Source organism: Ascaphus truei, chromosome 2 (genome assembly GCF_040206685.1).
Source record: "Ascaphus truei isolate aAscTru1 chromosome 2, aAscTru1.hap1, whole genome shotgun sequence".
NCBI classification, from domain to species: domain Eukaryota; kingdom Metazoa; phylum Chordata; class Amphibia; order Anura; family Ascaphidae; genus Ascaphus; species Ascaphus truei.
The window spans coordinates 148,493,633-148,519,530 of NC_134484.1; the positions used below are offsets into that span (position 1 = coordinate 148,493,633).

Below are 25,898 nucleotides of genomic sequence, written 5' to 3' on the forward strand. Positions count from 1 at the left end.
AAACTAAACACAAAAGAATACCGCAATAAAACCACTGAATACACGGTACGGAAGAAAACCAGAAATAAAACAAATAAATAATGTTACTGGCAGTCCTATAGGGAAAATTAATATAAAAAACCCCACAAAGAACAAGGTCCCAGAGCAAGCACTCAGAATATACCAAAATAGAAACAAATTTATTGAAGACGATAAAGTCAAAAAGACAGTTTAAAAACACAGGACCCCTAAAGAACCTCAGGCTATATGTTGTGGCTGAAAACACCAGCTGCTTAAATAAGTGCAAAGCTGCAAAAGAGAGGAACAAGGATATGACCCCTCATAAACAGTACAAAGGAAAATTCCTCTAAAGTTCTGACTGGCCTGTCTGAAAAACTGAATGTAATAGCATGTGTAGAACACAAATAGAACAGAAGCTGCCACAAATTGAAGTAACACAGATGAGTATGTAGCACTTGTACCCCCGGGGTACAACAACTACGCGTGCTGCTGTCACCTGTGAGGCTAACAGGAGGCCCAAGCCTCCGCCACTGGGAGCCTGGGGTATACTTATACACGGCGCAGCGCCTCCACTGATGAGGGATCCCAATGTGGTGGCAGTGTTCCCTTACCAGAACCAACATACACAGTAAATACACACAGTTGGATTAGAACAGTATTTACACTGGCGACACACTTTATTCGAGCTCGGCTAGTCCCACGAATTCGGGTATACCCGGGTGTATTGAGGTTTGTGACTGTTTTCTGCCCGAGTGCATTGAGTTATTTTCCGGCAGGGATTGAAGCATTTTATTCCCGCTGGCTGCAATACTGCACAGTACATATATATATACTGCATTACAATTCATGAATTTATGCCATCTGGTAGACACGCGAAGCATTGCAGCCTATTAAATCCTAATCATTATCATTTAACAGATCAGCCGCCCATCAGCCAGGCATGAACCCAGGCTGGGAAGGCAAATGCAACGGGGCTTGCCAGAGGTGAGGAGCGGCGCATTCCAGGTATCTGCCAGGTACATACCGGGTATTTGCTCTAATAAAGTGTGTCGGTGCAGTACTAGGCATATAACTATAACTTCTACATAGATCTCATTACATCATTCTTCATGTATATCATTGCATCACCCTGCATGTATAGCATTACATCACCCTTCATGTCAATAATTACATTGTCTCTTTGTCCATACCGTAGCAATGTGCCTGGGCACTTAACCCCTGAGTGTCCACAAACAATAAGGCGAGTGTGAGGGATAGCGCTTGCCTGTGTTGGGGCCCGGAGTCCCATAGTCCTGACCAGGATAATCCGCAACACTCAGCAACTCTGCAATGTGGTCCAGATGCGCGACACGCTGCTCCTTGCAGGAATGATTCCCCCCTCTGACTCCTTTGGGGAGGGACCCCCAGCCGGATGATCCTTTGAGAACAGTCTCTACTAGTGAGTCCAGATCTCCTTTCAGCTATCAAACTGCACTGGCGTTCAGGCAACGTCCTGCAGCATATCTCTCTCTCTCTCTCTATAGCTATAGTGGAAAGATCCCTATCTTTAGGCCTTTCCCTATCGTGCACATAGAACACTTCTACAGTGGCTCAAGGAACTAACTGGGCCCTGGGGGAATTACCTCTGGCCTAGTCCCTAGAGCACTGTTCTGTGACCCAAACTACACATTCAGGGTCCAGGTCTTGACTCCTCGTTTCCTGTCCCAAAAGGCGGTAGTCTTTCCTCCCTTCAGAAACAATCCAGCCATCCCATTGGCTATCGTGCATCACCTGACAGCTTCTCCCTAAGCATCATGGGAGATGTAGTCTCTTTGCTGTCTGATTAACATTGAGACCGCGTACGCATAGGACACTGCGCATGCGCGAATCTAATGGCCACCACGGGGTGCCCTTCACATGCCTTAACCAGCAAGGACCCCTAATTTGCATTCCCCACTTCTGTGCATGCGCGACTATGCGTGCGTGCGCGCGCACGCATAACATGGCAGCGCCCTGCTTCGGGAGCCACCAGTGACTCCGTCGCCCTGCCAGCAACATCCCCACATGTGAGGGCAAGGAGGGGGAAGAAACGGGATAGCAGGGGGACCGGAGGAGACCTGGCTACAAGTATACAAAAGATGTCAACAATCTATTTTGGTGTGTATAGCACTGAGCACTACATAAGTGAACACCTATCCCAAATGGACAGGGGGGTAGAGAAAAACAAGGAACATGTGTGACAAAATGGGGATCACAAAATAGCTTCATAAACATGCAGTACCCGTCAGACCATCCCCTGCCTAGATTGATAGATCAGTATAAGGGGATGGTGAGCCCAAACACAAGAGTCCGGCCCGGATGAAAATATCCAAATAATAGCACTAAAGCTAATAGTAAGGGGAAGCTGTAGGGGTGATAAAGTGACCCTCTAAGGAAAGTGCAGAATGTGTCATGATATTGAGAAGGAGAGATAATACACAGCACAAGTCCTACACAGCAGCATAAAAAAGCAACAATGCAACGAAGAGGCCAGCAGGACACACGGTGATCAGATGCATCCACAGGTAAGTTGTCCTATGTATGTAAGGAATCGGGGGCCACGTCCCTTGTGACGTGACCCCACTTTACCCACTACCAGCACTGCAGCAGCTGCTGCCGCCCGTCGCTACCCATGCCGCCGCCCAGTGCATACCTTGAACTCCGCCGCCGCAATCTTGGATTCTGGCACTGCTGTAACAGACAATCAGCTGTGCTCTACTACTTCCTGGTCTCTCAGCCACTCATAAGCAGCTCCTCAACACACCTCCGCCATGCCCCTCGTCCGGATTAGTCACTGTCGCTTTAAATATCCTGCTTTGCCTTCACTTCCTTGCTCTGCATAGCTCCTTGCTACCTGTGTTGCCTGGAACCTGTGTCGTGCTCTCTTTGTGTTTATTCCCTACAGCTACTGACCCGGCTAGTCTGAATACCCCCTCTGGCTCCTGAACTCGGCTTTCCTACAGACTACTCTAACCTCTAAGACCCTCGGACTCTGCTACGGATTTTGACTACGGAACTTTCTATATCCTCGGACTTGGGAAGTAATTGACCATTCTTTATCTACATCCAGGCCTGGCTACACTACTATGCCACATCACGGACATGCCCCCTCTGCTGTCGGTGCGTATACTCTACATCCCACCTCAGTACAGGGGACTGGTCTGGTCTGCGGGCTGCACAGTGTGACATTATGCAGAGCCCAAATACAGACCTGGCTGAGGTGGGGGATCTACTTACGTCCCTTGCACAATGCATCCAAACTTTTAGAGAGCAGATTACCTGTTTGATTCAACAACTATCCACTCTCTTACTACAGCCCACTCCGCCACCAGCCGCAGCCACACCTTTAAGAATCCCTATGCCTAAAGCATATGCGGGTGACCCTCTGGCCTGTCGAGGGTTTTTGAATCAGTGTGAAATTCAGTTTGAAATATCTCCAAGCCTCTTTCCAAACGGACGCACCAAGGTAGCCTGTGTTTACTCTCTCTTAACATGGGATGCCTTGGCCTGGGCTTCTCCCATCTGGGAGCTGCGACCGGAGACCACGTCGGATTAACAGCTTTTCCGCCAAGAATTCCAGCAGGTATTTGATATTCCTGTTCGCAAAGATACTGCTGCCTCTTCTTTAGTTCATTTGTCTCAAGGTCGTAGGTCTGTAGCCAAATATGCACTGGAATTCCGGACCGTCGCAGAAGAGACTCGTTGGAACGAAGAGGCACTTTCTGCTATATTTTGGCAAGGTTTGTCCGAATCTGTAAAAGATGAACTTGCAGTCCAGCCCCGACTCCAAGCATTGGAGGATTTGATTGCACAGTGCATACGCGTGGATCTGCGTCTCCAGCCGCGACGTCACGAAAGCCAACGTCCCAAATTCGTGCCTACTGACTCCTTATCCTAGGCCTCCTCCGGCTTTTCGGCCTGTTCCTGACGCTGTGGAACACATGCAGATCAGCAGTCAGCGGATCCGTACTCCCGACAGGACGACCCAGATGGTTGGCACCAGAATGAGGGCCTATGCTATTATTGTGGATCACCAGATCATGTGGTACGTTTTTGTCCTTTGAGGCCCAAGGAACAAACGGGACCAACCATGCAAGAGGGACTTACCCTCGGATCAATTTCTTCTTGCTCCCACTCTAAAGAGGAACTCCCTAAGAGGATTATGCTCCCAGTTTCGCTCGAAGGCCCACATTTTCGTGTAACTACTGCTGCTTTTCTCGATTCAGGCTCCAGTGGTAATTTTGTGGACCAAGAGTTCGCCACCCGTAACAAGCTTTCTCTTATCTCCAAGAAAGCACCAATTGGACTTCAGGCTCTTTATGGACGTCCTTTGCAACCTGCTTTTATCACATTAGAGACTCTTCCTCTCACTTTATCTGCCGGTTCTCACACCGAGATTATCTCCTTTGACGTAATACACTCTCCTGATGTTTCAGTTATCCTAGGGTTACCGTGGTTACAGCATCACAACCCACGCATAGATTGGAGGAACTGCAAACCGATTCAATGGGAGCCAGAGTCAGACGCCTCATCCTTGCCGTTCATAGCTCCTGCCACAGTTATCGCGGGAATGGAAACGCCTTCTGACAGCAACTCCACTCTTCCTGAAGTATATGCTGATTTTATCAATGTTTTCAGTAAGTATCAGTCAGATGTCCTGCCTCCTCATAGACCCTATGATTGTCCCATTGATCTGGTCCCTGGTGCCATCCTACTCCTTGTCTCTTCCAGAGACTGAAGCCATGGCAACTTACATCAAAGAGAATCTTGAGAAGGGATTCATTCGCAACTCTTCGTCTCCTGCCGGTGCCGGTTTCTTTTTTGTGAAGAAAAAGGATGGATCCCTGAGACCATGCATTGACTACCGGGGCCTCAATCTCATTACTGTCAAAACCTGGTATCCCCTGTCTCTGAATTCGGAACTGTTTGATAGGCTTCAAGGGGCCCAAAAAAATTCCAAGCTAGACCTCCGAGGAGCCTATAACCTCATATGTATTCGAGAAGGCGATTAATGGAAGACCGCATTCAATACAAGAAGCGGACATTTGGTTTATGCAATGCACCTGCTGTTTTTCAGGATTTTATGAATGATGTCTTCCGCGATATCCTCAATTCCTTCATAATTATTTACCTTGACGACATTCTAATTTTTTCTGGGAATCTTCAAGATCATGTCCAGCATACTAGACTTGTCTTCTCTCGTCTCCGTGTCAATAATCTCTACGCAAAGCTCGAGAAATGTCTTTTTCATGTCTTTTTCATCAATCTTCTACCACCTTCATAGGCTATATCATTTCAGATAAAGGATTTTTGATGGACCCAGAAAAACTTAAGGCAGTTTTAGATTGGCCCCTGCCCAATTCTCTTAAGGCCATTCAGCGTTTTCTGGGATTTTCCAATTACTATAGGAAATTGATCCGGAATTTTTCTACCAATCTCCAATCACTGCGCTTACTAAGAAGGGAGTCGACCCATCTGTGTCGCCTCCGGAGGCCGTCTCCGCCTTTGAAACCTTGAAGCAAGCTATTGTTTCGGCACCCATCCTTCGTCATCCTGATACTAGTCTTCTGTTTACGTTAAACGTGGACGCCTCTGATTGTGGTGCGGGTGCCATTCTCTCCCAGAGACTCTCCCCTCAAGATAAATTGCACCCATGTGGATTTTTTTCGAAAAAATTCTCCCCTGCTGAAAAGAACTATGATGTCGGCAATAGAGAACTCCTGGCTCTCAAGATGGCTTTACAGGAGTGGCAACACCTCTGGAAGGCTCCCGCGAACCAATTGCTATTTTGACAGATCATAAGAATCTTCTCTATATAGAAAGTGCACGTCGTCTAGGATCTCGTCAAGCCCAGTGGGCACTTTTTTTCCCCAAAATTTAATTATACTCTATTGTACATCCCCGGCACGAAGAACATAAAAGCTGATGCCTTGTCCAGACAATTTTCCCCTGAGGAAAAATCCAAAGAAATCCCAGAAACAATTCTACCTTCGAAATACATAGTCTCCGCCAACTCTTTTGATATTCTTGAAAAGATCGTAGAAGCCCAGTCACAGATTCTGAGTGGTCTAGAGGAGAGAGTTTCGTCAGAAGATCTTGGAATGGGGTCACTCCGTCCGGTCAGCCGGCCATCCCGGCTTCAAGAGAACTTTGGATCTCATTAAGTGCACCTTTTGGTGGCCTAATATGGCAAAACTCATTCACGAATTTACAAGCGCTTGTCCAGTTTGTGCACAGAACAAGACTCTTCGTCAAAAGCCTTCCAGGTTACTCATGCCTCTTACAGTACCTGAGCATCCATGGTCACTTATTTCAATGGATTTTATTGTAGATCTTCCGCCCTCCAGAAGTATGACTACCATTTTGGTCATAGTAGACCGATTTTCGAAACAGGCCCATTTTCTTCCCCTCAAGGGTCTTCCCTCCTCTCCCACCCTGGCAGATATTTTTACCAAAGAAGTGTTTCATATCCACGGGATCCCTACGTCCATAGTTTGACCGAGGATCGCAATTTATATCAAGATTTTGGCGTGCTTTCTGCAAGAGGCTTGGTATGGCCTTATCTTTCTCTTCAGGCTATCATCCCCAAACTGATGGGCAAACTGAGACTTAATCAGAGCCTTGAACAGTATCTACGATGCTTTATTTCTGATACCCAAAATAATTGGGTTGATCTGTTACCATGGGCGGAATTTGCTTCCAATTCTTTCCGTAATGAATCTACGCAAGAATTTCCGTTTTTCGTGAATTACGGCTTTCATCCAAGTTGGCTTCCAATCTCCAACACTCCCTCAGGAGTGCCAGCAGTCGATGAACAGGTAACCATGCTACAGAACTCATGGATCAAGATCCAATCCGCACTCCTTAGGGCAGCTCAGAGGTTCAAATCTCAAGCAGATCGTCGTCGTCAACAGGCTCCCAATTACAAGCCAGGGGACCGAGTCTGGCTATCAGCAAAGAATATAAGACTGAAGACTCCTACCCCGAAATTGGCGCCTAGGTTTTTGGGGCCTTTCTTGATTTAGGAACAAATCAATCCTGTCACGGTTCGCTTACAGTTGCCTTCATCCATGAACATTCCCAATGCGTTCCATGTATCCCTGCTCAAGCCTTTCGTTCAGAGCAATCGCTTCCCTGCAAAAGCCCGTAAACCCAACCCTGTTACAGTCCAAAGACACTCTGAATTCGAGGTACAATCCATTGTGGATTCCTGTATATCCAGGGGAAAAGTACAGTTCCTTGTACATTGGAAGGGCTATGGTCCAGAACAGCATTTCTGGATATCAAGGGAAGACATTCATGCTCCAGCTCTACTCAATCGCTTCCACAAGAAATTTCCATAGAAGCCTTGGATGGATCGTCCTGAGGTCTATCCTGAAGGGGGGGGGAGTACTGTAAGGAATCGGGGGCCACGTCCCTTGCGGCGTGACCCCTCCTTACCCACTACCAGTACTGCAGCGGCTGCTGCCCCTGTTCCCCGTCGCTACCCATGCCGCCGCCCAGTGCATACCTTGAACTCTGCCGCCGCCATCTTGGATTCTGGCACTGGTGTTAAAGACTCTCAGCTGTGCTCTACTACTTCCTGGTCTCTCAGCCACTCACGAGCAGCTCCTCGACACGCCTCCTCCATACCCCTCATCCAGATTGGTCACTGTCACTGTAAATATCCTGCTTTGCCTTCACTTCCTTGCTCTGCATAGCTCCTTGCTACCTGTGTTGCCTGGAACCTGTGTCGTGCTCTCTTTGTGTTTATTCCTTACAGCTACTGTCCCGGCTAGTCTGAATACCCCCTCTGGCTCCTGAACTCGGCTTTCCTACAGACTACTCTAACCTCTAAGATCCTCGAACTCTGCTACGGATTTTGACTACGGAACTTTCTATATCCTCGGACTCGGCAAGTACTCGACCATTCTTTATCTACATCCAGGCCTGGCTACACTACTACTCCACATCCCAGACACGCCCCCTCTGCTGTCAGTGCATATACTCTACATCCCACCTCAGTACAGGGGACTAGTCTGGTCTGCGGGCTGCACAGCGTGACAATGTAGAGGCGATGAAAGGATCTTGACAGAACCTATGATACTTGTGTAACACCCCTGTCCCCTCCCTGAGGGAATCTGCAGGTACTCTGGTGTAAAGGTTGCTAACCTGTTTTGGCGACAGGAGGCTGAACCTCCGCTTATAGGGAGCTTGGGGTTCAGAGTGCAGCGCCTCCACCTGTGAGGCTCCCACCATAGACGAGATAGTCCCTCACAGGAACTTGTCCAGTGAACAAACACCACACAATAGCATAACAGTATAAACTTTTACCAACAGGGTATTGTACCATGCATTTGCATATTACAACACAGTAACAATAGCGATAAAACGCCTTTCTCCTATCCCCAGGAGGAAACCACACCTCTTCTTGTCCTGATGGCACACTATCCCTTGGGCAGCTAAGAGACCAAGATGTCCGCCAATGCAATACCAAATGTGTGTATGAGGGCAGCGCTACCCTCCCTTGTGTATCGGTGGAGCATGTGGGTACCTTCCTGGTTTGTACTGGTTTGTACAATGGGGTATGCCTCTCAGGAGAAAAGCCGCATCCCTGATCTCCCAATACAATGTTCCTTCTCTCCTTACTTCCGGCAGCCACATTGTTGTTCCTCCAGGCCTGGGGATTCTCCCCTGCAATCTGTCCTGCTCTGCTGACAATCAGGCTAATAGGCAAAGTCCCTGACCTATGGCCAGCCCTACAACACTCCTCTACGATGATTAGGGACTAACTGTGGCCTATGGGGTTTCTCTGTCCTAGCCCCAGGCAGCCTTACTGGCTCCCAGGACAGTACCTTCTGCTGTGAGGGCTCAGTCAGCTCTGACCTTGCCCCTAACAGTTCTAGAGGATATCCTGCCTGCAGCAGAGTATATCCTGTCTCCAGTTCCTCCCAGTCCTAACATGGCTGCCGCACCTCCGCATATCAATCTGAGGAGCTGTATAAGCACCCCCCAGAGGTGTGGACGACTACTCTACTACACTTGTTCTAATCTTTATTTGATAAAGTGTTTACAGGCATACCCCGCATTAACGTACGCAATGGGACCGGAGCATGTATGTAAAGTGAAAATGTACTTAAAGTGAAGCACCACCTTTTCCCCACTTATTGATGCATGTACTGTACTGCAATCGTCATATACGTGCATAACTGATGTAAATAACACATTTGTAACAAGATCTATAGTCTCCCCGCTTGCCCACAGCTTCGGTGCAGGTAGGGAGCCGGTATTGCTGTTCAGGACGTGCTGACAGGCGCATGCGCGAGCTGCCGTTTGCCTATTGAGCGATATGTACTTACTCGCGAGTGTACTTAAAGTGAGTGTCCTTAAACAGGGGTATGCCTGTATTTGTATTTACTGTACATAAATTGCTATGTAATACTGCTTCGCACATTGAAACATTACTGTAACTGCTTTTTAAGCAAATAGAGCAGACATTTCCATCTTAATCTGTTTATCCTTGTTAATGTACTATATCTATAAATGTTTACACAAGCTTGCAGTATATTTAGTGTCATATCATACGAGATTTTATTTATGCCAAGCATTGTATGGTCCATGATTGAGTTCTGCTTCACTTACTGTTACTTTAAAAGGATGTCACTTTTTCTTAAGCATTTTCAGAATGCATGTTTATTTTGCTGAAATGAGATCAGATACTGCCCAAAGTTCCTTGTCAAACATTTATCTAAAGTGACATTTAGTCAAGGTTTTAATAACAAGATATGAGACTTTCTCCTTGATTAAATGTTCTTTCAGTTCTCTTACGCAATGACTACAGTGAGTTGAGTCCTTTCTTTTGACCAGAGATTTTGCTCTCAAAAGAGTAACATTATTACAATACATTACGTTTTCTAAGATTTAAGGTAAGAATGACTTCTTATTAACATGCCTAACATAAAAATAGCGTATTTATCTTCTGCCTTTCAAAATGATAACTAAGATATTTATTTTTACTATATTTATGTCCTTTGAGTTCTTTGCAAATGATAATCCTTAAAAGTTTCTAGTAATAATTATGATTTAAAAAAAGCTACAGTACATGTTTTCTGTCTTTTATGGGTCCAGCATAAAAGTTGTTTGTGAAGTTTATTTGCTACTGTATGAGCTGTATTGTGTGATAAAACAGGCATCATAACCTGTGTTTATGTATTCTTTTTTAGTTACAGATTACTAATGCAATGGAATATGATTTTATCATGTCACTAAACATACATATTTAAATATATATATTAAATCGTAATAGATATTGTTATAACTATTGCGTTGAATATTGCTTTAATCATGAACAGAGCATTTTCCTTATTACTTGTACATTGTTGTGTATAGTTACAAAAAACACATGTAATTTCCTAGAGATTATTTTTACTAAGTAAATTAAGTAATTTTTATCAATACTAAGAAAATCATAAGAAATCATGTCCTGTAAATATTACAATATCTCACAAATATTTTTTTGCACACATTCCCTTATCCATATTAAAAAAAAAAACATTTCAGAGAGGGTTGCAAGTTGATCATGTACAGTATATTACACTTACAAATAAAACAGATTATATTTACCATGTATTTTAAGAGACCAATATTTAATTATACATGTTAGCAGCTTCAATTGGTTCATTAGAACTACTTATTGTCTTTTATCAACATATTTTAGTATGAATTGGTAGATTTAATTCTCTCATTTATATATATTCAATGGAGTGCCTGTGAGCCCCAACTTTAACATACATATGTACTGTAGCAAGCTTTATTTTACCTACTGATTATGCAGAATATTGCATTATAACACCCATTAAATAAGTTATGGTGGGTAAAAAAGTGACACAAAATCCCTGCCCCGTTCAGGATACAGCAAGTTAAAATCACACTTTTGAGCATACTGTATTCACATCTGAAACAGGTCTGCAATGTTGCTTTTCCCCACTATCGCTTAGCATACAATACTTCCACTGAAGCTAAGGATTCAATCACTTTTTTACCCACCATACTGTAACTTGTTTAATGTGTTGTTGAAACCTACTGTATCCCAGCTTCAAATTACAAAGCCAGTACAACTATCCTTACAATGATGAGACCCAAAAGATCGAAACAACTGTCTGTGAGTAGGTTTACAGGCTATGCACTTCTTTAACCCAGCCTGTGCTGAAAAGCTAAGTAATATAACACACATAAACTTACAGGTATCCATGTTAAAATGAATTTGAAGCAAAGTGCACCACTGCGTGTTCCTTTGCATGTCATTTTCCAGAATCCTTCGTTGAAATGGAAACATTGTATACTAAGAGATAATGGCGTAAAGCTGGATTTCAGACCTGACTGAGACAAGTGATATTTTTATTTGCTGTATGCATTATAACACAGAATAATTCAGAATTTCCAACCATAATGTGCAAGCGGCAGTTATGACACTTTCTACACCTGTACATAGGAACTTTACACAAAAATACTCTCTGGGTCTTGTTGATCCAATTTTGTTTTTCTAAACTTTTCTTTTTAAATAATTCTCAAATTGGCTTCTTTTTTCACACTGAGCAATAAATGGAAACACAATAGACAAAGAATCCCACTAAAAAGACCTCAAATATAACATGAAAAAAATAAACAATTAACTGTACAGTGGCGACAAAGTTTAATCTAACTCGGCCAGCACCGCGTTTTAAAAAAAACGCGTGCGCCGCGCGGCTGTCTCCGGCCGAAACCTGGCCGGGTTTCGGCCGTTTTTTCCTGCGCCTCGGGCGCTTTCAATAGTAAGCGCCATAGCGCTTATCTATTGAAGCGCGGGAAACTCCGGTTTTAAACCGGAGAATGGTCCCGCGGCTAGGCCGCTGCGATCCCGGCCAGCTCGCGTCTTTTGTAAGACTAAGCTCTGCCGGGACAGTATGTCAAATCATACAAAATAATTTGATTCAAACACATCTAATAAAACACACTTAATAATAAAATACATGGATTCAATCTTAAATAATATACTCTAAGGACTGAAAAGTAAAGTGCTCACAAAAGCTACTGACTAGGGACACTCACTAAAGTGAAGATTGCATGAGGGTCCCCCATGGAATCACGACCAGGCAGTCATAAAGACAAATAATAGAACTAGATGAGCTCATCAGACCAAATGTATACTACAAAAACCCCACAAGCATGAGCATAACCCCCAGAGATAGTACTATAAACAGAAAAAACTGAATGTAAATGTTTCCCCGTAGCACAGCCAGTACTGTTATATCTTTAAGGTATGCCTGGTTCATGATATCAGTTATTGTACGGAATTGATTGCGGTATCTTTTTTGTGTGTTGGTGTAGTATTATATATGTATATATATAAAAAAAAATCACCCACCATAACTTTAAAAAATAATAATTATGAGAGAGAGAGAGAGAGAGAGAGAGAGAGACAGCGAGAGAGAGAGACAGCGAGAGAGCAAGAGAGAGAGAGAGAGCGAGAGAGAGAGAGAGAGAGCGAGAGAGTGAGAGAGAGAGAGCGAAAGAGAGAGAGAGAGAGAGAGAGAGAGAGAGAGAGCGAGAGAGAGAGAGAGAGAGAGAGAGAGAGAGAGAGAGAGAGAGAGAATCCACTCCAGCAGGAAATAAACATAGCACAAACATGTTTGTGCTATGTTTATTTTTCAATACAAGTTTTCCTACTTACCTTTGAGTGCTGTCTTGTGTCTGCTCCTGCTGGAGTGAATTACTTTTCTCTTACTATTGGTATAGGACATGCACCGCATACTGTTTTTGGTATTGGGAGTGCCGGCTGCCCCATTTTGTTTTATATATATATATATATATATATATATATATATATATATACACACACACATTTTAGGTTATGGTGGTTGAAAAAGGCAACAAGAAACCTCCACCGTATTGCATATAGCAAATATATTTTATTATAGACAGACAGACAGAGATAGATATCTGTACCATGTTAGTCGAGCGTATTAATCAAAATGAATAGACGATACCGTTCTGTGGCTAACAAAATGTTTTTATTTATGCGAGCTTTCGAGATACACTAATCTCTTCTTCCGGCAGTGTTACAATGGATAAAGCAAGAGAGGTTTTTACTTAAAAACAGTGTATATGAATGCACACACAGCGTTATATGAATGCACACACAGCTGTTTCTTACACATACAAATGTACAATGTAATTGTATCCCTATATAAAAAGAGGGACAGACACTAATAGTAATGCAACACCCTCTTACATTTCTACACCCACCAACACCATTGGTATACACTCCCACTCCATACACAACTTTTGAAAAGTACTGTATACACTGTGGGTGCTTTAAAAATGTATATTTACACACATAGACAAACACACACACATACTCACACATACTCTTACATCACTAACATTCAGGGACCATTTAAATACCTTAAGTCATAAATTGCATACTGCACAGGGGGAGGGATAGGCTTCAGTCACAGATACATTCCAAGATTCCAAGGGGGAAGAATGGTGAAAAGGTTGGAGTAGATTTTAAACTAGGATGCAGGGGGGAGGGGAAAGAAATAGATAAAGAACTAAATAGAATAGATGAGGAAACAAGGGGTTATGGAGGTAGAATGGGAGCAAGTGTGAGCTTGACAAGCAGCGAGAAACTAATAGTAAATACAGATAGTACTAGAAAACTTCTAAAGACTAAACCACAACGGTGCAGAAAGGAAGGAGAAGATAAGATAATCGTACAGGCTGAAAAAAAAACAACTTAAATGCATGCTTGCTAATGCAAGAAGCCTGACAGATAAAATGGGGAAGCTTGAATTAATAGCTACAAGGGAGCCGTATGATATCATAGGCATTACTGAAACATGGTGGGATGAAACGCATGACTGGGCAGTTCATTTAGAGGGTTATTCCTTTTTTAGCAAGGATCGAGCAAATAGAAGAGGAGGTGGAGTATGCTTATATGTTAAACCGGATCTAAAACCTATTATAAGGGAAGATGTTTATGAAGGGAATTATGAAAATGTAGAGACCTTGTGGATAGAAATTAGCAATATGCTATAAACCAATCAGTGAGATTGAGGAAGCTAAAATACTTTTGCAAATGGAGAAGGCATCAAAACTAGGTCATGACTGCATAATGGGTGATTTTAATTATCCAGACATACTGTAGTCTGGGGCAATGAGATTAGCATTACAGCAAAAGGAAACAGGTTTTTGTGGGTACTTAAAGACAATTATATGACCCAAATTATTGAGGAACCAACCAGGAGAGGTACAGTACTTGATTTGGTAATATTAAGCAATGTAGAAGTAATAGCAAATATTCAAGTCCTGCAACATTTGGTTAACAGTGATCATAACATGGTCTCATTTGAAATAAATGATCAAAAACAGATTACTTGGGTTCAACAAAGACCTTAAACTTTAGAAAGGCAGATTTTAATAAACTGAGGACTGATCTACAAGGAATATATATTTAACTGTGCTGCTAATTGACCAAGTTGTATCAGGCTGATTTATTGAGGAGGGAGGGGGGGGGGGTCATGTGATTGCTTTAGATGTATAAATGTAACATCACCCCCTGCACTGGCGGAGATTGCATTGGCATTTTAGAGTGTGGCATTTAAAGTGAGCCTTTTAAGTGGGAATATATAGTTAGACTATAGTTTGACTAGAGGTGACTAGGGACTGGACCTACTGCAAACTCTTCTACTCAAGGCAACAAACAGTAAGCTACTCTGACTACTCTATGATCTCATGCTTGTTAGCCTGCACAATTTAACACCCCCCCATTACACCTTATTTTACTGAAGCCTCTCCCAACACTGACTGCACACAACTACCTACCACACCCACTCAGCCCACTTCAAACCCTGAATAGGCCCTAGCATTGCAATGCAGCAAAACATTTGACAAGGAAAAGGCACACCCCTGCAGTTTAGTCTGCACACACTTGGCTCACAACAGCTCCATGCTGCATTACCTACCTCTGGCATAATGAACCTGGTATATACCTCAACTTTGTTCTTTCTCGTGGCCTCATGGAAATGTTACTCCCTCTATCCACTACAAACTCCTCCCTCTTGTCCCACACCCAATATCACCATACACCCTGAACTACTCAAAAGCCTTGCACTATCTACTGAATGTTGGTGGAGAACTCTAAAAACCAGCACACCAACTACCGCTCACTCTAATGGCAAACACCACAAATATACAACTTTCAAACAACTACTTAAATTTCTACTCATACTATTACTCTCTTTAGCAGGTGATATTGAACCTAACCCAGGCTTACCATTTCAACTCTGTCCCATACCCCTGAGACTACCCCCTTCAAATTCCAAAAGGTCTATCTGTAGCCCATATAAATATCCGGAGCCTGCTGCCCAAACTGGATGAACTAAGAGCATGGTGACTTATGCATAAACCAAAAGGCATCATTCTCACAGAAACATGGTTAACCCCTACAACTCCTGATGCAAATATCGCCATTCAGGGATACTCAATTTCTAGGAGAGATAGATCAAAGAGAGGAGGAGCAGTGTTATTTTATATTGCAGACACCTTTCAATTTTCACTGTTAAATTGCCTCCCAAGCCCACCCTCTTTGAAATCCTAGTTGGCAGAAACGTTCTCCTCTTTTCTAAGCCCATCTTGTTTGCTGGCATCTACTGCCCCCTAAAGCCCCTCTACAATCCCTGACTGATATCATCCAGTTTCTTGGCTCCATTTCCTCTCTGAATAAGAAGAGTGATCTGCTAGTTCTTAGGGGATGTCAACTTCAATTGGCTTGACCCTAAAAACCACGAAATCCAGATACAAATCAAGTCGCTTAACCAGGTGATCCAGTGGAGAGGAAAAAACGGAGCACAGCCTTGCACAGGGTTTGAATAAAGGTGTAGGGACTACAGCGTGTGACTAAATAAAAGGTCTTTAATGAAGTAAGGACAACATGAAGTAGACAGGATGACAAACTCTTACGCGTTTCATGCTAATGAGCGTTTTGTCACAGAGTATACAGTCCTATACTGAGTATCCATCTTAGTAGTTTTTTCCCCCAACCGGAAGTGACGTATCGGCTCAAAGCCCTAACATGAGTGGGTGAGCAATATAGTAGGCAAATGCCTCTCTATTCAAATCTGTGGCTAAATACGGGTGGGGGGAAAAGACAAACTACACAGACAATACTGTATGTAAAGACGGACACTAAGGACAGCCTATACATAAAGAAAATAACAATTAAAGAGTAAGTTTAAAAACCACCTTCTAGAGAGGTATAAAAAATTTAAATAGGCTTGCTAGAGTAGATCATTATGATGAGATGCAAGACATATGTTAATATCTAATCAAAGAAAGTATATGGACATAAACAAATCATACCATAATGATATGCAAATCAGTGACAAATGCAAATAGGAGAAAGACATAAATGCAAAAATTGGTCTTCACATAAAGAGATATAATATTCTGGTGCACAACAATACATGTAATAGGGTTGTCTGTCAACATACCTCTATAGTATACATGTTCTAATACAATTAAATTTACACCGAGAAATCTATATTAAAAAATAAATATTCTGAGGCTTCCAGTATATCCGACACTACGGACAATGAAAGCCATCAACAAACAGTATCCTTCTCTAGAGATGAAGATTATGACAGACATCAGCGGGATAAAAAAAAGACAGACACACAGTCCACACTTTCATTGCCACGGCGATATGAGTCAGCTATCTCTTATGAGTCAAAGGGTTAAAAAAAACACTTAAAACAACTAGGCGTTCGCTCAAAAGAAAAAACTCAGAAAAAAAGAAAGATGAACTTGTAAAAATCGATACTGATAACGTCATTAACATCTCAGGGGTGGAGCTAAGTCTGTTAGAAATAAATTTGTTAAATAAGGGCCTTAATTTCGCTCCCAACGATAGTTTCCAACTTTTCTCCACAGTAATTGATTTACTGTACAAAGATTTGTTAGAAAACTTTCTCTTAAGAAATTCTTCATGTCTAGATGTACTGAGCCACTTGATGATTCTCCGGTGACAGGCTCGGACTCTTCCAGTCCGGGTCTTTCACCGGACTACATCAGTGAGCATACATTAGACTTAAGAGATTTCACTGCTATGCAGGACCTTAATGATCTTTTTGCTGAACATGGGGACACTCATGGGGATAACTTTGTACTTAATTATCCCTCTCTATTTCTCACTTACAGTAAATCACCTGGGTTTAGAAACAAATCCATTTTTTGTCCAACCTACATTAAGGGGCCTCATTTGGAAACTTTTGAGAAATTGGTGGATCGTGACCTCCAGCATTTGGCTGGAGATCACATATCCTCCAATATAGGACGTGACAACCTTTCAATAGATCAACGTAAGATCCTGTATGATCTAAAAAATAATGAAAGCATAATAATAAAAAGTGCAGACAAAGGCGGCGCAGTCGTTGTTATGCATATAAACGACTATTACAATGAGGCCATGAGACAACTCAATGTTCTTACAGCTTACTGTAGATTGGAGAGAGATCCTACAAATACTTATTTGTTGGAACTCCTCGCTTTGGTGGATCTGGGCACGGAATTGCGGGTATTATCAGATCAAGAGTCACAATATTTGTTTAACCCTCATCCCACTGTGCCTATTTTTCACCATCTCCCAAAGATCCATAAGTCTCTGGTCTGTCCTCCTGGCAGACCAATTATTTTGAGTATTGGATCTTTGGGAGATGGTGTATCTAGGTACGTGGATTTTGATTTACAGCCGTTGGTTAGAGCTCTCTCTTCCTACTTACGAGATTCTTCACACTTATTGTCAATTACAGACAGTCCTCGGTTATCCGACACAATGCGTTACTCAAAATGGCGTTGTAAAGCGAAACACGTTTTCCCATAGGAACACTGTTTAAATGAAAGGTTCCGTTCCTGAAGGCATTTTTAAAACTAAAATACACCAAATATTTTATGCAGGCAATAAGATATGCAGCACACACATAAATTATATAGTGTATATACTGTATTATATATATAATAAAACATAATAAATAATATATTATATAGTATAATATAATATTATATAGTATAATATTATATATATACGCTCTTACGACGCTTTGCAAAGTTGTTTATGTGAATGTGTACATTATATACACACATACACAACATTGCAAAGCGTCGTAAGAGCGTTGGATAAGCCATTTTGGCGTTGTAAAAATGAATATAGGTATGCATTGCATAGCGTTGGATAAGCCATTCGTTGTAAAGCGAAGCGTTGTAAAACGAGGACTGCCTGTATTAAAGATATTTCTTGGTCTCACAGGTACAGTAGAGTCACTTTAGATGTTACTTCGTTATATACAATTATTAGTCACCAGTTAGGCATCAAGGCCGTCACTCACTTTCTTAATCTATTTAATTTGCACACTCCACAAATCACTTTTATATTAGATGCCATTCGTTTTTTATTACAACACAACTATTTCTTATTTGACACACATTATTACTTACAAAAATAAGGCACAGCTATGGGCACATCTTTTGTACCCTCCTATGCTAACCTCTTCATGGGCCACATTTCTAGCCACATTTTCGATGACACCAATCCTTTCCGTAAACACATTATCTTTTATCGTCGCTACTGTATATTGACGACTTATTACTAATTTGGGAGGGAGACTCTGAGATGTTATGACATTTCTTTGACTACTTGAATCATAATATTTACCATTTGAAATTTACATCCTTATATCATACTAATCATATTAGTTATTTGGATCTACATTTATACATTGACATTAATTGTACTATACAAACAGACATTTTCCGCAAACCACACTCCCGCAATTCCCTGCTAAGAGCCAACAGCAGCCACCCGAGGTCGCTACTGCGCGGTATTCCGACAGGTCAATACCTCAGATTGTGACGAATATGCTCTACAGATGAGACCTTTCATAGGCAGACTGAGGTTTGCATGCACAGTTTAGAGACAGAGGTTACTGTAATCGAGATATACATACAGCTCATATGCGGGCCTTTGAGGCCAATCGATTAGACTTTTAAAAAAAAGTCAATAACAAAAATGTGTTTATTTCCTTGTCATCATTGTTCTTCTCATTCCTCCTTCCTTTCCCTTTCTCCCCCCCACCTTTCCTTCCCCCCCCCCTTCCCTTGTGAGATTATAATACATGTATACTATAGAGGTACTGTATGATGACAGACAACCCTATTACATGTATTGTGTACCAGAATATTATATCTCTTTATGTGAAGAACAATTTTTGCATTTATGTCTTTCTCCTATTTGCATTTGTCCCTGATTTGCATATCATTATGGTGTCATTTGTTTATACTTTCTTTGATTAGATATTAACATATGTCTTGCATCTCATCATAATTATCTACTCTAGCAAGCCTATTTCATTGTTGTTATACCTCTGTGGAAGGTTGTTTTTAAACTTACTCACTTACTTTTATTATTATTTTCTTTATGGTATAGGCTGTCCTTAGTGTCCGTCTTTACATATTGTCTGCGTAGTTTGTCCTTTCCCCCCAACCGTAGTTAGCCACAGATTTGCATAGAGAGGCATTTGCCTACTACTGCACCGACACACTTTATTCGAGCAAATACCCGGTATGTACCTGGCAGATACCTGGAATGCGCCGCTCCTCACCTCTGACAAGCCCCGTTGCATTTGCCTTTCCAGCCTGGGTTCATGCCTGGCTGACGGGCGGCTGATCTGTTAAATGATAATGATTAGGATTTAATAGGCTGCAATGCTTCGCGTGTCTACCAGATGGCATAAATTCATGAATTGTAATGCAGTATATATATATGTACTGTGCAGTATTGCAGCCAGCGGGAATAAAATGCTTCAATCCCTGCCGGAAAATACCTCAATGCACTCGGGCAGAAAACAGTCACAAACCTCAATACACCCGGGTATACCCGAATTCGTGGGACTAGCCGAGCTCGAATAAAGTGTGTCGCCAGTGTATATTGCTCACCCAATCATGTTAGGGCTTTGAGTCGATACGTCACTTCCGGTTGGAGAAAAAAACTACAAAGATGAATACTCAGTATAGGACTGTATACTCTCTGACAAAGTGCTCATTAGCGTGAAACGCGTAACAGTTTGTCATCCTGTCTACTTCATGTTGTCCTTACTTCATTAAAGACCTTTTATTTAGCCACACACTGTAGCCCCTACACCTTTATTCAAACCATGTGCTCCGTTTTTTCCTCTACACTGGATCACCTGTTTCCCTCAATCACGTGAGGCACGCCAAGGAAGGAAGACCAGCAAAGCAAATGTAAGCACTTTACTCCCCATTATTGATGCCTTTATGGGAGAATAGTAGCAGTGACATCACAGAGACTTTCATGCTCTAGGGAGGGGGACCACTAGGAGGAGTACCCGGAAGGGTCTGCCATCATTCAGCCATTTGTAATACCTACCAGGACATCACATATCCCTCCCCTACTATGAGCATTGCCTTTGTGTTTTACATATTGTCACATTTACTCCACTACGCATTTGATTAGTCCTTCTACAAGCAAGTTTACACACAGATCATTGTGAATACCACTTCAGTGGTTCACTGAACTACTCTGTTTACCATAATCTGGTAGCGCCGACTAAAGGAACTTTGTTCTATTTCTATATACAAGTCGCTTAACCTCTCGCAACTCATTTCCCAACCCACACGGACAAACCATAAATCATGCAACCATTCCTTGCTAGACTGGATTCTCTCCTCAAATCCCAGCAGAATCCAATCCTCTGACATCCTTCCTGACATTTTCAGTGACCATGCAATAGTGTGCTGTGTAAGGAAAATTTAACCGCCCCAATCAGGCCCTAAAGTTCTCCTCACTAGAACTATTAGAAACTTTAACCCACAACAGTTTCTGGATGACATTACCGATTGCCCTTGGCACAGAATCGATTTAATTCCCGGCCCTGATTCTGCGCTCGACTATTTCCAATCCGAGTGTTACACTTGCGCTGCCCACGAGCAAGACAGGACCCCGGTACTGAGGTGGGGAAGTATAGAACCACGCACCCACAGCAGCAGAACCGTGCCTGGCAGGCGGATTGTCAATATAGCCAGGTCTGGGTTGGAGAGAGCGGGTTAGTCCAGATACTTGCCTAGGTCTTGGGATGGAGAGGTCAGAATTGTCAAAGTCCATTAAGCCGTGGTCTGGAGTTGGAGAGGTCAGAATGATAGAAGTCCATATAGCCGTGGTCTGGGTTGGAGAGGTACGCAGAGTCGAGGGTAAGCTGGGGTCAAAGTCCAGAGGGATTCAGAAGTCAAGCCGGTGTGGTACATGTGGAATACAAACTACAATAGAAACAAGACAGGTGCAAGGCACAACAAATGCAGGAGCTCAAGGCTACAACCAGTTAGGCTCAGCAAAGCTTGGAAGTGAGAGCAGGGTATTTAACAGGAACAGGAACCAATAGCTAGGGAGGCAGAGCTGAGGCACGGCCTCTGTGGAGGCTAGGATAGGCTGCAGGAGGTAAGTGAGCATTAGACAAGCTTGCCACGCAGCTGGGGAGCGGCGCACGGCGTCACGTGAGCGTGTCACGTGAGAGAGAAGAGTGGCACATCTGAGGTGGTGGAGCTAAGCTCTGCGGCAGCATAGAAGAGCTGCGTGTGCACGAGCGCTCTGTAAAAAGAGCAGGGGGTGCGCACGCGCTAGTGCCAGAGCAGAGGTCTGTGAAGCAGCAGGAAAGGAGGGAACACATTGCAAAGGACATGTTTCCTGATTCCTTACAGTACCCCCCCTTGAGGATCATCCTCAGGATGATTCCCATAAGGCTTGTGGGGGGAACCTGGTGTGGAACTGCCTCAACAAGCTGGGCGCATGAATCTGATGAAGAGGTACCCATGAGTGTTCCTCCAGTCCAAAGCCTTTACAGTTTACGAGGAATTGAACAACTCCTCTGGAGTATCTGGAATCGATTATGGATTGAGTTTCAAATTCTTCTTTACCCTGTACGATGACAGGTAGAGGTTTGGGTGAGATGTCAGGAAACTGAGAACTTTGAAAAACAGGTTTTAACAAAGAAACATGGAAGACTTCCAGGATTCTCATAGATTGAGGCAGTTTTAAATACTCTTGTACTGAGCATGCCTACAGTATACAGTACAGTATGCCTGGACAGTAGTGTACATTCTAGAAACACTGTATTTTGTTACAGTAGCAAAGGAGCCAATGGAACAATGTAAAACAAATCAACATGTTCTTTTATTGGTGTAGTAAGTACAAAAACATTTATTTACAAATACTGTACAATGTAGAAACATTTTAAGTGCACAGCAATTCAAAACATCAACAGGTGTATGGTTTACTGCTAGTGGAAACATTTCTGTACAGAAAGAAAAAACATTTACAGTCAGTCAGTATGGTTTACAGTCACATGTTATAAAAACAAATTCTTTATTCATAAAATATACAAAACGCAACATCTCCTTTATTAAAGAACGGCAAGTCAAAACATACAGAATACAGTGGGATGGTGTGCAAAACAGTCAGTCAAGCCTGCACCAGTACAGTCCTCAAGGGCAGCAAACAGGATAGGTTTTCAGGACAACATTGAAAACCTGGTCTGTTTGCGGCCCTCAGGGACTGGAATTGTACATGTCCTGTGTGTGTGTGTGTGTGTACAGCAAGTTAAAACATTTCTGTATAAATTCAAGTTAAAACTTACAAACATTTTTTTATTAATACAAGTTAAAACACACAACATCTCCTTTATTTAAATACAGAAGGTTAAAACATGTACAGTACCGTACATGACAGTTCAGCACAACAGTATGGTCTTACCTGTGATTAAAAAAAACTTTATTCATAAAATACAGTATACAAAATGCAACATCTCCTTTATTAAAGAAACATATACAGTACAGTGGGATGATGTGCAAAACAGTCAGTCAGGCCTGCACCACTACAGTCCTCGAGGGCAGCAAATAGGCCCGGTTTTCAGGACAACCTTGAAAACCGGGTCTGTTTGCGGCCCTCAGGGACTGGAATTGTGCAGGTCCTGTGTGTGTGTGTACAGCAAGTTAAAAAATTTCTGTATAAATACAAGTTAAAACACACAACAACATCTCTTTTTTTTAAGTACAGCAGGTCAAAACATGTACAGTACAGTTCAGCACAACAGTATGGTCTTACAGTACCCGTGATTAAACCAGAAAGTCCTCCAGATTGTCCTTCCATGGCCGATTCCTTGCATGGTGCAAAACGCCATTAATGCAGTCTCGAACACCTTTCATTACAGGATCTGTAATTGTATAAAAGCGCCGCAATTCCTCCTGAATGGTCTTTCTTAAATTGGCAGGAAGCACCTTTTTTACGCGATTTCCTTCGTAGTTCACTCTGAAGGCCCAGTTGCAGTACAACGAGTAGGGCACATGGTGCTTAAAAAGTAACAAGGCCTACTTGTGGGGTGCACTAGCACTCATCACCCTATACTTCTCCCTGAGCGCCGGTGGCATATCGCACAGGCTGATGTCGGGCACCGTATCGATGCGAGCGAATGTAGGTCTTCTGCGAGTGGGTGTGCTTGAGGCGACGGGCGAGGGTAGGTTGTCTGGGAGGAAGCTTTCCTCCTGTCTTGGTTACTGTGTTGTCTCCTGGCGTTGTCTTGACTGGGTTGTCATGTCCTCCTCAACGGCATACAGGTACACTACATCTTCTGGTTGAGGGGGTGTGCTTGGTGATGGAAGGGTGTCGATGCTCCCATTCATCACATCCATGCCACCCTCCTGCTCCGGCGTCGGGTAAACAGGGGCATGAACACCGAGCAAATGATGTATACCCGCTATGTCAGCCTCTATCTTCTCCATCTGTCGATCCATCCATTGATGCATATGTTGCATCCGTTGATCCATATCTAGCATCCGTTGATCCATATGTAGCATCCGTTTCTCCACATTTAGCATGGTCTCCAGAAGCAGATAGGTAGGTCTGCCAGCACAATAGAGTTCCCGGGGATATCCACACTTATCCCATTCAGCATCCGGTCTAACGAGCTGCTTCTTGTGCATGGCGTGTGGACATCTGAGTGGATGGGTGCAACGGAGGATGAGATGGGGGTTCCAAGGAGAGAAGCGGCGGCGTCGACGAAGAAGGTGGAGGAGCTATCATGCACACGGAAAAAACAGAGAACGCAAAAGGGCACCAAGGGTAACTAACGTGTAAGTATATCTATACAACTTTAAAAAAAAATTATATCAAATAATGTACTGTAGATCTACAGTACTGTATCTAATATTTTTGTTATTTCTGTAGATTTATATTACAACAGTATATATATTTTATATATTTAGATTTATATTACAACAGTGTATATATTTTGTATATTTATATTACAACAGTATACTGTAGATATTTTGTATATTTATATTTATATTACAACAGTATATATATTTTGTATATTTGTATTTATATTACAACAGTATATATCTTTTGTATATTTATATCACAACAGTATACTGTATATATTTTGTATATTTAGATTTATATTACAACAATATATATATTTTGAACACTGTATTTATATTTATATTACAACAGTATATATATTTTGTATATTTATATTACAACAGTATACTGTATATATTTTTTATATTGCTGCATATTGATACTGTAGAACTGTGCTTGTGGCCTACTGCACTGTAACTCACCGGATTGTTTTTCTTTACATTGTAGGGAGACAACTCTTCTGGTGGACAAAATAAGTGAGAAGAATGATGAGAAGAGTGCATTAAGGGTCAAATACACTCTGCAGGAAAATCACAATCTCACTGTATCTGAGACCAGCATAAAGAAGATGAGACGAAGCATTGGATGGAAATATGGACGTGTGAGGTTAGTACTGGACAGCACAGGAGGTAAAGGTGTTGTTTAGGAAACTGTACTGTACCGCTAAAATTATTTATTCCTTGTCATTACTGAGCGTACCCCATGATACGGGACGTAAACAAAATAAAAAGAGTGGTCCAGGCCCAGGCCCAGGTCCAGGCATGGATCGACAGTGGAGAAACTTTCCATGATTGCATCTTCACTGACGAGTCTACTGTGTCGCTGGAGAGATTTGCAGCCTTTGCATTCCACAAAAAAGGTTGCATAGCTATGAAGCCGCGGCCAAAACACCCCGTGAAGCTGCATGTGTGGGGTGCAATCTCTAGGCGTGGACAAGGATGCATTGTCATCTTTGAAGGTAAAATATATCAAATATAATGTAGCCTTATGCACTGTACTGTACTAGTGTAGCCTTTCTCTATGCACTGTACTGTACTATTGTGCAGTTTTTTGAGCACTTTTCTTTTCTTGTTATAGGAATCATGAATAAAGCTTTCTTCCAAGATAAAATTGTCCCTGAGATAGTGCAATACATCACACGCGAGTTCCCGGATGGTCACCGTTACTACCAGGACAACGATCCGAAGCACACCACGTCAACAGCGCATATCCTTGTGCGCGGTATCAACTGAGTGAAGACGACAGCGGAGTAAGTGCGGTAACCGTGTCTCATTTTTTTACCACTGTTTTGACTGTGTACTGTATCTCTTAAACTAATTGTCCTTTTTTTCCAATGACAGATCGCCAGACTTCAATCCGATCGAAATGGTCTGGCATCAGCTGAAGGACCATATCCGGAAAGTGGTGAAACCCTCCAAAAAGGACGAGTTGGCGAAAGGCATAATGAGTTTTTGGAACGATGTGCTCACCGTGGAACGCTGCAATAAATATATAGACCATATTGCGACTGTGTTGCCCATTGTGATCGCGCGTAATGGGCAGGCATCAGGAAAGTAGTACTCTACTGTAGTATTGTAAGTACAGTATGATACAGATAAGTATG

At 42.5% G+C, this 25,898-nt stretch overlaps 1 protein-coding gene across 2 annotated transcripts in view; it reads left to right on the top strand.

The window, feature by feature from the left end:
• The first annotated feature begins 9,822 nt into the window (after positions 1-9,822).
• Positions 9,823-25,898, top strand: part of MC2R (melanocortin 2 receptor) — a 32,381-nt gene continuing 16,305 nt past the window's right edge. Inside the window, exon 1 of one of the 2 annotated variants that reach the window (XM_075589044.1) lies at positions 9,823-9,923. The gene's annotated coding sequence lies outside the window, so the exon portion shown is untranslated. The remainder of the gene's footprint in view (positions 9,924-25,898) is intronic. The other variant, XM_075589045.1, reaches the window with a different exon arrangement.